The sequence below is a fragment of the Aphis gossypii genome, chromosome 3 (genome assembly GCF_020184175.1).
Source record: "Aphis gossypii isolate Hap1 chromosome 3, ASM2018417v2, whole genome shotgun sequence".
In the NCBI taxonomy this organism is placed as follows: domain Eukaryota; kingdom Metazoa; phylum Arthropoda; class Insecta; order Hemiptera; family Aphididae; genus Aphis; species Aphis gossypii.
In genome coordinates, this window is record NC_065532.1 from 6,565,148 (window position 1) to 6,581,880 (window position 16,733).

Genomic DNA, 16,733 nt, shown 5'->3' on the forward strand with positions numbered 1-16,733 from the left:
TTGTCTGATTTACCAATTTAGTTTCGTATAGATATCTATAACTTCATATGTATAAATGTGAAAATGAAAATCTTAGTCACGCATGTAGCAATTTTTAAGCGTATATTTTTTTATTCTATAAGTTAATAGAAAATCGAGTTATTAATTTTCTAAATAATCTGCAAATATACACATAAAGATAATTTTTTCATCCGTATTACCAATTAATAACTATTGTTAGAAATTAGTTTTTAGTGAAAAGTTTATTTAGTATAACACTACAAAACTTTCGTTGTTGTTGGTCCAGAATAGGAAGAAAATGGATCGTTAGTCGTTACACTCGCATTGGTTTGTCGTCTCCGTCTTATAAGTGTGCAATATAGAAAATTGTCATTCTGTGATGGCGGTAAATATGTTTTCATTACATTATCATATTCAACTTAAATATATTATTAAAAATTTAAGTCACTAAAAAAAAAAAATAATAATAATAATATCGAAAACATGACTTTTTATTTTTTATCAATAAATGATGAGAAATCAATAGACAAAAATAAGGGGCAATGAGGGGATATGACACCCTCGTCCGTCATCCCACCCTTCGAGAACTCCCTTACTAGAAGCTATATTGTGTTCATAGTATTGTCTATATTATGTATAATACGATACATAGCCCACCGTCCGCTTAATAATAAAGTTCGATCGAAATATCGAACGCGATCTATGAATAAATGCGATTACTATACATTTTACGCGGACTCAAAGGACACGCCGGGACAACGGTCAATATTTTGGTGTCGTATTCGTTGGAACTTATCGTTTATATACGCCCGTCATAAATGTTTAATAAATAATAATACACGTTATATGTAAACATTGCAAACGCGTATATATTTATGTCCATCTACTATAAAATTACTGTGGTGGTAAAAGGGTGTAGGTACTTGTAATTTGCGTCGTAGGCATAGGTATTGCGGCGGCGGGCACTATAGTGGCCAGCGGGGAATAGACGAGGGACGAGTGCAGGTCAACCCTGTCGCTTCTCGCGGTGAATTGGGGGTGATTTTAATTTCAAACTTTTTAACCTGCAGAAATGAAATTATATAATTATTTATAATGTGTATTTATATTATTTCATACGTCGTTGTCGCTATATATAACTGTTGTGGGGGTGCTTTGAATGCGGAAAATAATACAATCATATAACTTATAAGTATAGTCGGCATGCCGGTATGCCGCGGCATAGACATGTATGTAAGCTCTGCAGTCATAAAAGCAAAAAAACGGTACATCTCCATAACGACGACTATAGGTACACATAGGTGTTATAGGTACTTAATACATAGGTACTTATACTTAATATATATATATAAAGCATGACGTTTATTATATATTTATGTCTAATGATATCCTGTATTTAAAATTTTGTTCAGTCCCCCTATTTAGGCATAATAATATGATATAATGCGTGGTATTAATGGTAATAGTTATAAGACACGATAACTTATGAAACATACGAGTTGACGAAAGTACGTTAAATCGGTTGTAAAGACTTAAAACTGTATAATATTAAGAAATAACAATTTAAAATTGGTCCAATATAATATTTTGTATTGATATTATATGTCTCTGCAAAATCGCTGTTTAAGACTTAGGACTGTCAAATGAATATACGCTGCGCAGTAGCGGCTTTCGAGGATTTTAAAAGTTCGTTGTACAAACAGCGTGCAAATAAGCGATGAAAAAATTCACTCGGACAACGACATCAGTCCCCGTCTGCGATATCATACACAGCTCGCCTCGCGCAAGAATTATGGGATAAATGAGCACTGCGGGCGCAACACGGTGTGCGAAGAATATTACAATACGTATAGGTATATATAATTAATACTTTTTGCAGTATATAACTTATAATATCAAATATAAATATATTTAATGCACTTGTATAGGTCGACAGTTTCCATACAAATGACATTATCAAACACCTATTTTGTAACTATATTATTATAATTACCTATTATAGCCTATAAATAAGTAATAGTTTTATAGCAGTATGTAGGTACATAAAATTACAACGTCAAAAACCATCAATAAGCAAATAATACGCTAGACGCGCAATAGGAAGTGCACGTTTAAGCATATAGTAACTAGGTGTTAGCTAGGGAATGCTTAGCAACCTCAAATATTTTGTTAACACCTCTATGAAATTACTTGATTTATTATGCACTTATATACCTAATATATAGCATATAGTATTAATAAACTAATATTAATTTCTGTAATGTTACGAACAAAAAAATGGCTATAATACGGACTACATTGACACAATAACGATTTTCACATTTATCTCTGTTTTATTTTTTAATATTAAAAACTGAAGATATATAATATATTATTGATTATTTGACAATTGAAGACAGTAGAGAATTGCTGTAATATTGATAGTTATTCTTAATATATATAATTTAATAAGTAATTAATTGGATACTATTATAGTTGAAAAATGAAAATATTGTAAAGCGATTTGTATTGTATATATAAACTTTGTATAATTTTAACATCTCCGAGATTGTTGATACGTTTATGTATGTTACATGGATACCTGTACTGCGTGGTGAAAAGTATAACAATTAATCAGGTAAATAAATCTTATATGATAAAATATTATAAAAATGTGCATTTACTGTGCATTTTAAATGCTTTAAAATAACTATATGTATTCTTTTGATCAACTGTTCAACTGTTGATAATGCTGAGTATATTGTCATAGCGAATCGGTTTGAAATAACTTTATATATTTTTTAATCTTTAAATATAATAAATATTTTAATGATCACTACTCATATATAATACTAAATCCGCATAATAAAATATAAGCAATATGCGAGTAAGCATAATTATAAAGAAAAAAAATGTAGATGTATATTTTTTTGTAAGGCCCAGTCCGCTTGTGACGTATGCCATCCTATGCCATCCCCGTCACCATCAACGATGGCAAAATCAATTAGAAACTCTCGGTCGGTTATACAACGGCGGTATAATAATACGTATAGTTTATACGCATAAAAAGTCAGTGCGCATGCTCGCACGTTTATAGTACGCATCTCGGCACTCAATGGGCTGGAGTTTTTGATTTTTTACTTTGGGGCGGCGGCTGCAGCCGCGACAGGCTTACGTAACTTCTACAATACTGCACATTAGATTATATTATGTTTATTATTATTTATATTTTTTATATAAGCCCGACATTCGACCGTTCGGACCAACACACTCGTATTTATTCATATATATATTCACAAACTAGATATTACTTACACGTCATATGTGTATACTTATACCAATTGGCTACAATAGCCAGCGAGACCGCGAAAACGGACTCTGACTACATAATAATTATATTATGTGATTTGCAACGACTTGTTGGTAAGACTTGCGACCATCATCGAAACTTTTCGTCACCTTCGTCATCGCCACTATACGCACTTACTGCAACGGTCATATACAACTCTGTAAGATTGCATTACTTTGAACTCGAATTATTCGTCGACTCGGTGAAATTTTATGTTATGCTGTCGAAAAAGTGTTAAGATATATTTTTTGTCAAGCCATTATAATATAACAATAACACAGCTATTACATCTTTCAAAAAGCAAATCTAATAATTAGATTATTGATAATAATTACTGTTTTTAATTGTGATTTGTAAGTACTTGAGTTTTTTGTATGAGGCATAAGTGCAGTATAGTTATAGTTTATATAGGTATCTCTATATATTTCTTTTCATATTCTGAAGCTTTTCCAAGAACTTTTGTGAACGTTTAAATATATTATCGAATATTATTACCAACTTTTTATCTATAAGTAGAATGGTCGCGTGGTACCTGTACATCATAGATTCATATTAATTACCTATTTAAAATTTGAAGAATGAATGTATATACATACACTATCATTATACGAATTTTATTGGATACCCTTTGCAACTCTTAAGTTATATTTAGGCTATTAATAAAAAAAATGTTGTTTAATGTAACATATAGACTTAAAATTAAGTATTAGGTGTTTATTAATATCTATAGAATACATTTTTAGATAATTATTATGGTTTAGCTTATATGAAGTATTAATAGTAGGTATATAAGCATATTAATTGTTATAGATTATAATATTGCAGGATGCCATTTATTAATTAATTTATTTTTTAATGTATGATTATAAGTGGGGTTTTTACGCGGAAAAATCTTTTTTTTTTAACTAAAAAAAATTACTGACATAGAAACGTACCTAGTAAGTTTATAACGCACTTCTGTAAGTCTTAAATAGTATGAATTTCGGCATTATTATATATTATGTCATTTGCTATTTGCAACATTATCTCTATAAAATATATAAATATCTAAGTATAATGGCGTGCGTGTGATGTGTATTCTGTGCATAATATTATCATAAATTATTAGAGAAGTAATAAGCACCGGTCACCCCATTCACGACCCTTCGCATAGGGTTGCTAGAGGGGTGTCTTACTCCAATGTTGTTTTTTCCGGATTGTAAGTCATATATGTAAAAAGTTTGGTTGATATTGCTCCAGGTGTTCTAGAGTTATGTTAGAAAACTGTAATACGTATTCATGATATATATATATAGAATATATAGGCACATATTATACTTCAAATTTCTGTATACTTATATATATAATATAAAAGATTATATCATATACCTATTACCTAATACTGTTTAATTACTGTTACAATAACCTCCTGTTAGCGAATCGATAATTATAATTATTAATTTTATTTGACTCATTGTTATTGTTTCACTCTTCGGCTTCAAGACAATAGAAAGTAATAAATTACGAATATACACGCGTTTTAATAATATTATATACCTACCAACTAAATGATTGTAGTTTGTACCTACTAACAAATATATATTAAAGCATTTACGGGTACTTACTTTTCCACATTTCAATTTTATTCGTAGTTTTGTCACTTACCAGTAGTTATATAAGGTACCAATAAAATGTTATTAGTTATTATTTATACGGCGTTGTCGCATTGATATACCTTAGATATATAATAAATAATACTATATATTATACATTACACATAATATAGCCATATAGATACCTGATACAATATAATATAATATGTATATTATGATGGTTGTTAAAAAATAATTATTATAACCAACCAAGGCGGGAAAAATGTGACGTAACGAAACGTTAATTTTTTATGTAAATAATAAATATATTATAATTAAATTAGGTATTTTAAATTACAGTATTATTGGCTATAATTATTATGCTTAATAATTGAAAAGTTCATCTTAAACTAATATTTTTTAATTTGTGACTTTAATATTATAATGTTTTCATTTATTATAGTAATAATATCATACACGACGGAAAATTCCAATAATTTATCAACTGGTGGTGTACCTTGGCGACGAACACGATTGTCAAGTACAGAGAATTTAAGTATTAAACGTCAACAAAATAAAATGCGTTATATAATGTTTTTTATTTTATTTCACACGACAGGGACAACACAATAGCTACTCTCCAATTATAAAAAATAACATACATTTGAGGAATTATTGGGCTTATAAAAATGAAAGATTTTAGATTATTTTATATTAAAAGTTGACCGTGTTTAGTATTTATAAATACCGTGTAATGGTGTTAGTGATGGTGGTAAGGGGATATGATATAGTTATTTATTTATTTTTTACTTCCAAAGTTTCTGTTTTTTTTTACTATTTTCATTCTCAAAGTTATAATTAGATTACTGATCTGATGATTATAACTAAGTATGGGTTCCTTCAAGAAAGTACGTTAAAATTAAAAGCAGTCGCTTATTAGTTATATTGTGTATGTAAATTATAAATACCTAACAGCAAACTATGAAAATAAGAATGGTTTATATAATTATATCTAATATCTACACTATATATTTACTGCCTAATAATATTTTTATTTTATAAAATTATAAAATTTGTAGTAGAGCTTTAAATTTTTTATTCAGATGGATTTAAGCATACAATGTAACAATAATGTACACGTAACTTTTGACTAAAAGTACCGAAATAGGATTGGATTTGTGAATGAAAAAATAGGGGCAAGACATAAAATAAGTTATATAAATATTATATATAGGTACATTAAATACGGGTAGTTTTGAAAAGTGATAAACCAAAAACATATTTTAAAATATTTACAATACGTACTTACTTTGCAGTAGGTACGACACTACGGCAGTATACCTATACCCAATATAATAGTGACTATAAAGTATTATTGAAACTTTTTGTAAATGAACTAATATTAAAGACATTTTAAAACTCAGAGTTTCCGTCTCTCTCTCTCCCTCACACGGCGACAACTTATATACATGCGCAATATTCTGACAAATAACAAGTGCTTATATACGCGCGGCCTGCAACATACTTATAGTAGGCGCATATAGTTAGTAGGGTACTTACTATACTTACGCTGTACAATATATACATACTTATATTTCTACCGCACAGCGTTAACTTCCCTTCGCGTGATCTCGCACAACGATAGATCGTTATTTAGTAATATGTCGTCAGACAGTTATTCCCCTTCGACAAAAAGGGACCTCTATTATGGCGGTTGTTGAAGATTTTTGGACTGGAGCGCTTTTCCCCGGCGGTGCTATTCCCACGCGTTGATCGCTGCTCCGCGCCGTAAAAAATGCAAAATCGTTTTGCTGTGTTGGTGACGGCGCGCCTGCAGTTGTATAATATAATAATATATTTTATTATAAGTAGGTAAAGTATAAACGAACATCCGTTTTTGTGTATATTTCTCGTCGAAATCGTGTCCATCATAATGTAAAATACTATTCATACTATACATAGGTTCTTTTCGTTCAACTTCAAATCAACTTCATATAAATATACATTATAATAATATAATATACTGAATGCGTCTGAATGATAAATAATGTTGATGACTAAGATCTCATATTATAGTCTTTTTTTAAATTTCATTTATAAATAGAGTTTTTTATTTCTCCATATAGTTGAAAATATTACATACTAAAATAACTAAACTGTCTAATAAAACTTTATTATAGATCCTTTTAATTGAACATCTAGATTAGGTTAAGTTAAGAACCACAATATTATATTATATTATAATAAATATTGTATGCATATAACATGCGTAGAAAATTATTTATTTATTATATTATATTCTCACTGTAGTTAATCCTTAGTCCTCTCTATATAGCAATAATTATTTTTGACCTAATGAGCGGGTCACCATAAAGCGGCAAACCAAACAATAATATTATAATAATAACAATAAAATATATAAAACAAAATCGTTATTTATTAGGTACCTATAATATGTCCTATACTTACTTTTGTAGTTGTGTATTAGTATATAATATACTTCAATATATAAATCGATTTAAATTCATAATGATATAATATGATATAAACGACGTATATACACTACAGTTGTCAATTACACTACATACTGATGGACGATAGTATATAATATATTATACATTATACATAGTTTATAATTAATAGCTACTATATATAAATGTAATATAATACATACGTTTGCGTGACTCTCGTATATTCTATAATAAATACAGCATATAGGTACATATACCTATTGTACACTGTATGGTGAATATATATATATTAAGCTATATTATAGTTATATATAGTGATATAATGCCTATTATAATAGTATATTGTACTCGCGCGGTTGTACTCTCAATAATGATGCTCTTTATATAGACAAAATGTATACCATATTTTATACAATAAATAATATTTCATTTAAATCTTAAATCTATACTCTTTATACCTAAAATTTTTTCTACGCTAAATACCCATTTATTTTGTTTCTATACTAATAATATAGGTACACAGACGAGCTATAACATGTATTGTAATATTCTATTATATATTAGTAGTAAACATTGATAAATATTAAATTACATATTATTATAAATACACTATATTCACATTTTAATAATATAATAGTTGACGTTGCAGCTTGCAGCTATATATAAGAATATTAATTGTAATACCAAACCTGTTAGCTATAAAATATACCTAATAATTTAATATATATATTATTGGTTATTATAATGCATATTAACTCGTCTAGATATAAACATTTGATTAAAATATTAAGTTCATTTACTTTCTAATGTTTAAATATATAAATTAATAGTTATTACTAATCACTTACTACTCAGTCTACTCACTTACTAAAGAGTAAAGAGGCATTGTTTAAAAAGAATAGAATACATTTGATTTTTATTCCGATGATAAACTATTAAATTAACACAATAATATTGAAATATTTGTTGTTGTTAAGTATTACGCTTGTAACTGTAATGCTTGAGTGAATACGTGATTACACATAGACATAACTATCTTATATAGGTAACACTAGAGTATTTTACAAATAAACTCTGAAACTTATGAAGATATTAAATAAAAAAAAGCTGTAATAATCAAGTAATAATGAGTGTGATAATCTTAAGTATATTATCATTTAATAGTATGTCGAAATATACGTAGAACAATTTCTATAACTATAATAATTACTAATTAGTAGATATACAAATTACAAGTATACAACACACAGAGTTTTGAAAATATTATCAAGTATCATATTCTGATATTCATATATTATGCATGTTTGTAAATGACAATTGCCAAATGGTAATATTGTACTAAATACTAATATATAAGTATAACCTATATATGCGTACCTATGTGTGTAGTTATTATTGTTAGGTATTAGTTATGACTTTTATAAATCTATAGTATGGTTATATGAAATATAATCTAGTATTTTGTACTTATACTACATTGCATGATGGGAAAATAGAGAAATAATTCTTAGCTGGTCCACCTGTTAGCAGTAAAATAGAAAAAAAGTTAAGTAGGAGTTCTATAGGGCCTAGAAATAAAATCGACTTTCTAGTTTAAATTAATTTTACTCAATTTGGTACATTTGATATACGTCATATATGTCTTTAAAAACAAAATAATTTGTACGTTTAATGATAAATATGTGTAAATAAATCATTCAATAATTGTTATTGATTGGAATCTATTTAATTTAATTTGATATAATATATTATAGATACAACACACCCTTTAATCAAGCTGTATTATACAGATATTTATTTTAAATACCTATAACGTATGTATTTATAAGTAGTATTTTAATATACGTATACAGATTGTAAAATATTCTTTTTAAATAAAAATTAAAAATTAAATAAGACATTCTTTTATACTTTAAGTCCGTATGAAATATTTACACTTATATTTAAAATTAAAATTTATTATATTTATTTATTATCTAAATGTTATGAATGATGACAAATTTACAAGTTTTATTTTAGATATAAAACTGCTAAGTACTACTGTCTACTATCGTTAAGTGCAGCGGAATATCTAATATTTAATTAGACAAAATATATTTAGTTACACCTACTATAAACTTAATGTTTCATGGACAACGGTTATTCAAAAATTTCACATAAAAACACACACCTGGCAATAATTTAGAGTTGATAATAAAGACACTAATGTTTAAAAAATATATTGTTCGATTTTTAATGAATATATTCAACAAAGCAAACTATTATGCTTACATACGTAGGTACGCCGTTTGGTATCTAGATGCAAATTTGGTAAGTTCAGTTTTCTATTGTATTATTTTAGAAGTAAGATAATTAGTAACAATGTATTATTATGTTTACTTAATTTATTTTAAGTAAATTTAATATTTATATATTTTTTCCATCCAAAATCGTTTAAATATCAAACCAAATAAATAGCTATACATCCAACTATATAGCTATCTAGGCATTTACAATCTACTCCTTTTTACATATATTATTGACTTTATTCTTTCATCTGTGTGATTAGGTATTCCGTATTTATAGTTTATCCTGAATGATTCTTTGTTAATTAACACGTTAAATTGTGTCAAACTATTACATAAACCCTTCGTACATAGACTCACAGCATTATGTTTTAATAATCTTTGAACTGTAATATTATTTGTAGTACATTCGAATAAACAATTAATATTAGTACGTTTTGACTTTTGAGGTGCAATTAAAGATTAAATGTAATTTATAGTTTTTATACTCACAGTTCATGGTTGTGTACATATAGTTTCACCACATTGTATTCATCATATTTTTTTTTATTCTATAGATACTATAGTTATTTTTATAATATTATTGTTTCATATACTTAAGTATAATACTATTGTTGCTATTATTATATAGTAATTAAACATTATTTTTAACCGAAAACGGTTTTTATTAAAGTGAGTTGTATTAGCTGGGTGCTTTACCTCTTTTAAAGTTAAAAATTGACGAAAAAAAGTGCATAAAAAAAAAATGTTTTGAAAGTAACAATTTGATGGAATAAAAGTATGATAAAAAATATAATATTTATTTTTATGATTACGTATTACATAATAGCCATTGAGTATATTATATTGTACTAATATAATATAGGTACTTTTCACATGCAAATATAAACATTTGATTTGTATTTTATTTTGTTTAAACACCTATACATAACCAAATAAAAATATTCCTTTAAAAACTTCTTTAAAGAACAATACAAATTTATATGAATATATAAATATATTTTATCAATTATGAACAATTTACAATATACCTATAGTATATAGTATATTTATATAAATATATAAGTATTCTGGATTATACATATTATATAGCTATAATAAAAATAAATAAATATTATAAATTTTTTCTGTGGAGCGGTGATGTCATAACGGGGAGGACGCATACGATAACACGAAAATTCGTTGTTAAGGGGTTGAAAATAGAACAGAGGAGAGAGAAATATCCAAGTATCATACAATTTATAATAGGTAAACAAGTATAATTTATAACTACAATTTTAAATAACTTAAAATAAATAAAATACTAAATAAATTTGTAATTTACGACTTACTGATAGGTACTTTATTAGTAGATAACTGCCTCACCTCGCGTGTACGTTTTTCCATTACACTCAGTGTCTCAGTTGTATTATTATAGTTACCCCACTATTAACATTGCCTGATATTATTTTGAGATTGAGGTAATTATTGAATCTAAAAGACTAAATAATATAAGTTGGTTTACTTAACTTAACTTAAACTAACTTAATGATATCACCTACAAACAATAATATTAGAAAAGTATTAATTTCGGGTTATTCGTGGATTTTTATTGATTGACTTTTTGCGTCTGTACTCTGTAGTCTGTCTTTTGTTTGAAGATTCGATTAACTGATAGCAAGTTTGATTAATTATTATACACCCGTTTTACTATAAATTCAATTATATATAATGTGTATAATTTACAAAAATTATGAGGAATTTATAACTTTAAGTTATAGTATATTAATGTTAATTATTAATCTTTTATAAAATCATATTATTACAGTATATAGTATATACGAATATTTTGGTTTAATTTTTATATTATAGAACCATAGAGATAGACATAATTACGTATATTTTACATATTATATAGATATAATGTAGGTACACTATTAAACACCGTGATTAGGTACCTATCTACTTATATATTGTATACATAATGATACGTACTATTCTACTCTACACGTATAAAGTAGAACAGTATAGGCAAGCACTATGAAATCAGGCACCTATACTCCAATAAATCAATGAATAAATACATAAAATACTAATTCAAAGATTCTATTATTTTTATCAATAATAAAATAAAGTGTAACTCACTTAAAACGATATTATATGAATTATGAATATTTTTATATATATATATTTTTTTTTCGTGTTATTTATAATTTGTTGTAGGTAATCTGTTAAATTTTTTTAGTTAGTTTATAAGGTAAATTTGAGTTATGTATTATTTAGGTACATAATAACATAAAAAAAAATTAATTAAGGATTAAGGTTAGGGAACACTTTGAATGAATATTAAATTATAAATATATAATATAATATATTGTCATTTTATGACACATATAAATTTATGTTATATACATTCGTGTTTAATTTTATTAATTATTAATACTTCTTCAATTACAATATATATTTTACGCTTATAACTATATTTAACCTGTAGGCTATCGTGGAATAAATTAAAATATGTCAATTAAGTGTCACATTGTTTTAAAACGTATCACGTTGATATTTAGTGTGAAACGAAAACGTTACTAACATGGTGTTCAGTTATTCCAATATTTATTTAAATATTTCATTTGTAAAGCATGGGGTATAGGTAGGTCGTAACTCGTAAGTATTATATATAAGAGATGAAAAACTTTTGAATCTAATCGCTTAATAGTTATAGTCGCTATAGGTACTCGGTATCATATATTATCATTATTATTTATTAATAATAAGATATAAGATATAAAAGTAAAAATGGCTTTTATCGGTTACTGATTAAGTACCATTTATGATGATTTTATGTTCTAACTAGCTATCATCACTAACTGACATTGTGGACATTATCTGCAGCCCCAACCCCCTGTGTAGCATTGGTCCACCCAAAATATTTCGTTTTTGCTTAGCGTTCTTTCTGACTTTTCTTTTTGCTCGGCTTTTAAGGGTCTTGGCGATTGTCGTAATGTTAAATAACTTTACTTAAGAAGTGGGCTATTAAATGCAAAAATAATTTTTCAAACCCGATAAGTAGTTCTAGAAATTATATAGTGTTCAAACAAAAAAAAAACTTAACCTAACTATTTAACTTACATAATAATAATAATAATAATCCAATTATTTTGTTTACTATTTATCTCCGATACCTATATTATATCTATAAACTATACAGCCCAATTCATGTATTTTTCTATGATATAGCCTACAGATGGTTTATAACCAGTTTTTTGACCAAAATCCAGTTCCTAATAGTTTTTTAAAAAAAAAACCAATTTGACAATAACAAGTCAACAAATGATTTTGGCGACATTCTACGGTGCAGGCATAGCAATAAAACTATAATATTATCATAATCTGTAAAATTATTTTATCGCGGTGAGTTTAAAGTACACCTGTCGGTTATCGTACGTTATGATATCTGTAAACTTATTTAATGGTGAATACGAATATAAGATAGTAATTATAGGGATACCTATCACAATGTCATGATAATTGACACCCATCAATATATTATAAATATATATATATATAACTGAAAAGTCCAAAGTCATTGCTGCGTTAGATACTAAAACAAAATTTATTTTATTTCCACATATTTTATTTTTCCACCGTTGTGGAATGGTTTAAAGTTAACTTGTAGTGCGAACAATTATAATCACAGAATAGATCGGAAACGTAGAAACAACGAATATTATAAATAATATTAATACCTATATAATAATTATATTTATTATATAACTGAACTGTATTTACTATTTTGTCAAATTGAGTGTCGACAAACTGGGAATACCTACACCCCTAAAGATAGTTGGTGTTGCCTTTTTTTATGTTGAATCTAATAGTGTTAGGGTACAACAAGATTTTTTAAATTATAAAGGTATTTATATTCACTTTTTTACTATTTAGATAGGTAGGACAGATAGGTAGGTACTTAATTTAACAGAATTTAGTAGGTACAACTAGCTATTTACTGGCGATATAAAACCATCAATACCATATATAGGTAATATCGAAAGAATAATTTATTCGAAACTGATTGACTGTACGATATACAAATATAAAAAGACAAGGAACGAACTTAATTAATGCGATATTTTTAGAAGGAATAAAAACGAAAATATATGGGAGTATACACATACGATTAGAAGCCCATGCGTGAGCCGGGTGTACACGAAAATTCTGATTGTTTGCTGCCGCCGGCCCTTCCAAACAATTATGAACCGACTGGACCTATAATATACGCGTTATAGGAGGCACATATTATATATATATATATAATACATAGATATACGCATTTATTGTATACCGTTCAAACGTGTTCCTAAAATTTCACCCCTGCAAATAGGGCCTCGACCGACCCCGGGACCCACGAGTACCCAACCAAGTGAACGGCGAATCGCACATTCACAAAAAACTATAGGATATTATATTTATATATACGTGCGTGCCTTGAGTGCTTTGTTGTATACTTATATGCATATTACTATTATAAGATTATATCCAACAAATTAACGCACGGCACGATGTATGATTATATAACGTGAAATTTAAAATGTTATACATAGTATTATAGTAGCAATTGTGTATTATTAAGAGTATAAATACTCAATCATCATAGTGTCTAGATTTGACAAAATCAGCCGGTATCCAAAAGAATTATATAATTTATATTATTACATTACTTTATACGCGAGTCGTATTGTATTTTTGACGTATAAAACATTTTGGCCGTTGTGCAGCGACTATTGCAATAAATCGATGCGATGATTTTAGTTGCAAGAAGACAGACAATCAACACACGAATTAATGGACAGCTCAGCAATGTCGGAAATGCGCAAGCCACATAATTCGAATCGCGTCGCAGCTCACATTATCTGTAACGAAGAGTATAAAACTGTAGGTAGTTGTCATATTTTGGATTATATACTCATTATAGATTCCGATATCTTTGCGAAGCGGGTCCGCGCATATACTGGTAATCTGGATTTACGATAGTTTTTATGATATTTTTTTGTATGTGCATTCGTTATACTTAGGGGCAAACTCCAAAAGAAGTGATCAGAAAAAAATCAAAATATCAAATACCTACGACTATATACGGATAGGTAGCAAAAAATGCAACATATATCAATATATTATGTAGTTCATATATAAATAAATTACATAATAAAGTACAAATTGTTGTTGAACTTCAATTGCGTCAACCTGGGCTTTTTCTTTTTCATACGATCTCACATGTACTATATAACTCTCGTTATTTATGTATATTCGAATCCGATTGTTATGCATTTTAGTTCATTGTCTTACCGAAGTTTATCGCAAATCTCTCATGAGAATACTGGATTAATACCGTTCTGAGGAAGAAAAATAAAAAAACTATTCTGCACATAGTTTTAACGTTTTGTTTTAATATATTATAGTATGAACTAAATGGCTGCAGAGAAGTAAACGTCCGTCGGTGACGCCATATTATTATAATCGTTATTTGTAATTCGTTATTTTGTTACGAGTTTACGACGGCGCGCGCGGGCCTCGAGTACAAGCTACAAACACAACGATGTTTTACAACTTCTCCGACACGCGGCGGTCTAGTTTATATTCTCTTTGGAAAATCAATGTTGGTGACGCGCGTAGGTGGCATCGGAGGTGATGATGGCGGTGCCGGCCGCCGGGTCGCCGGAACCGTTAAACTCATATTATTGTTATATAATAAAAATATATATCGCCGTTATTGTTTTTTCTTTCATAATATTATATATATATTATTACATACGATACAGTTTACTCGGTTTCTGTATTTTTTCCAAAAATCATCATTTTATACAATACCTATATTAAGTATATAACGCACACATACATAATATATAAAATACACACACACACACACACACATACACATACATATGCGCGCGCGCAAATGCCGCAAACTCATAAACAATAAGGGCGGTTTTCTATATATTGTTTAAAAAAAAATAATAATAATAATATGAAATTGAAATGAACAAACGCGTTTTATATTGTGTAGACATATTCCATACACATGTGTGTGTACCAACATTTATTACGCGCGGAAAAAAGCTTTTATTATTTTAAACAAACAATAACGGCCATTGACGAACAATTTTGTACGTCGTTTCTCGATCGAAGAGCGCCGAACGTTAATTCACTTCCGAAGTTTTAAGTAAAAACACTCGAGTACCTACTGGCAAAAAACCACCGGTCGACATTTAAATATTTAAAATTTTGAATAAATAAGTACCAATACTCGGTACGGTACTTTTCACGCGAACGGCACCCATCCGATGGCCATCGACGAAACGTGTGTTTACGTCGAAGGCACTTTAGTGCGGCAGTTCCCCCGCGAAATTATCATACCTCAATGTTATTAAAACACACGTAAAACGTATTCAATTGATTAATGAAGTATCATTTAATAATAGGATATTATAATATCAGATTAAAACCAATAAGTATGAAACACGTCGATCATTGTTATTTTTATTACTGGTCTGTGACGCGTGTATTTGAATGAATTCGTCAATTCGTCGATATATATATATAATACTTATATAATGTGTGATATTATTATGGGAGAACGAAGTATAGAAGTGTAGAGTGATCCCGGTACAAGTACTAGAGTGTGACGAAAACACGTTTTTATAACTATAAAATATTCTACGACAATATGTTGCGTTTGCCGAAAGTCGTGCTGGTACGATTAAAAACGAATTTTTTTGTTTGATACGAACGTGCGATAGAAAAAAATTAATATTTAATAGTAAATAGTAATAACTAAAAAGAGTACCCAGTCGGCCCACGACTAGTGGTAATGTTTATGATATAAATATCACGAGCTTTCTTCTGCGCAGTATAACACGATTTAATATTATTATTAGTACAGTACTTCAGAGTACAGAGTATAATAAATTATTGTTTCCGAAATTGGTTCAATGTTTTGAATTCGTATAAAAACACGGTACACCGCGGCATGTTTTTTTTTTGTTCGATATTAACGCTCGAAGCGTCCGCGGGGACGCGCTCGTGATTGCTTTAATCTCCACAC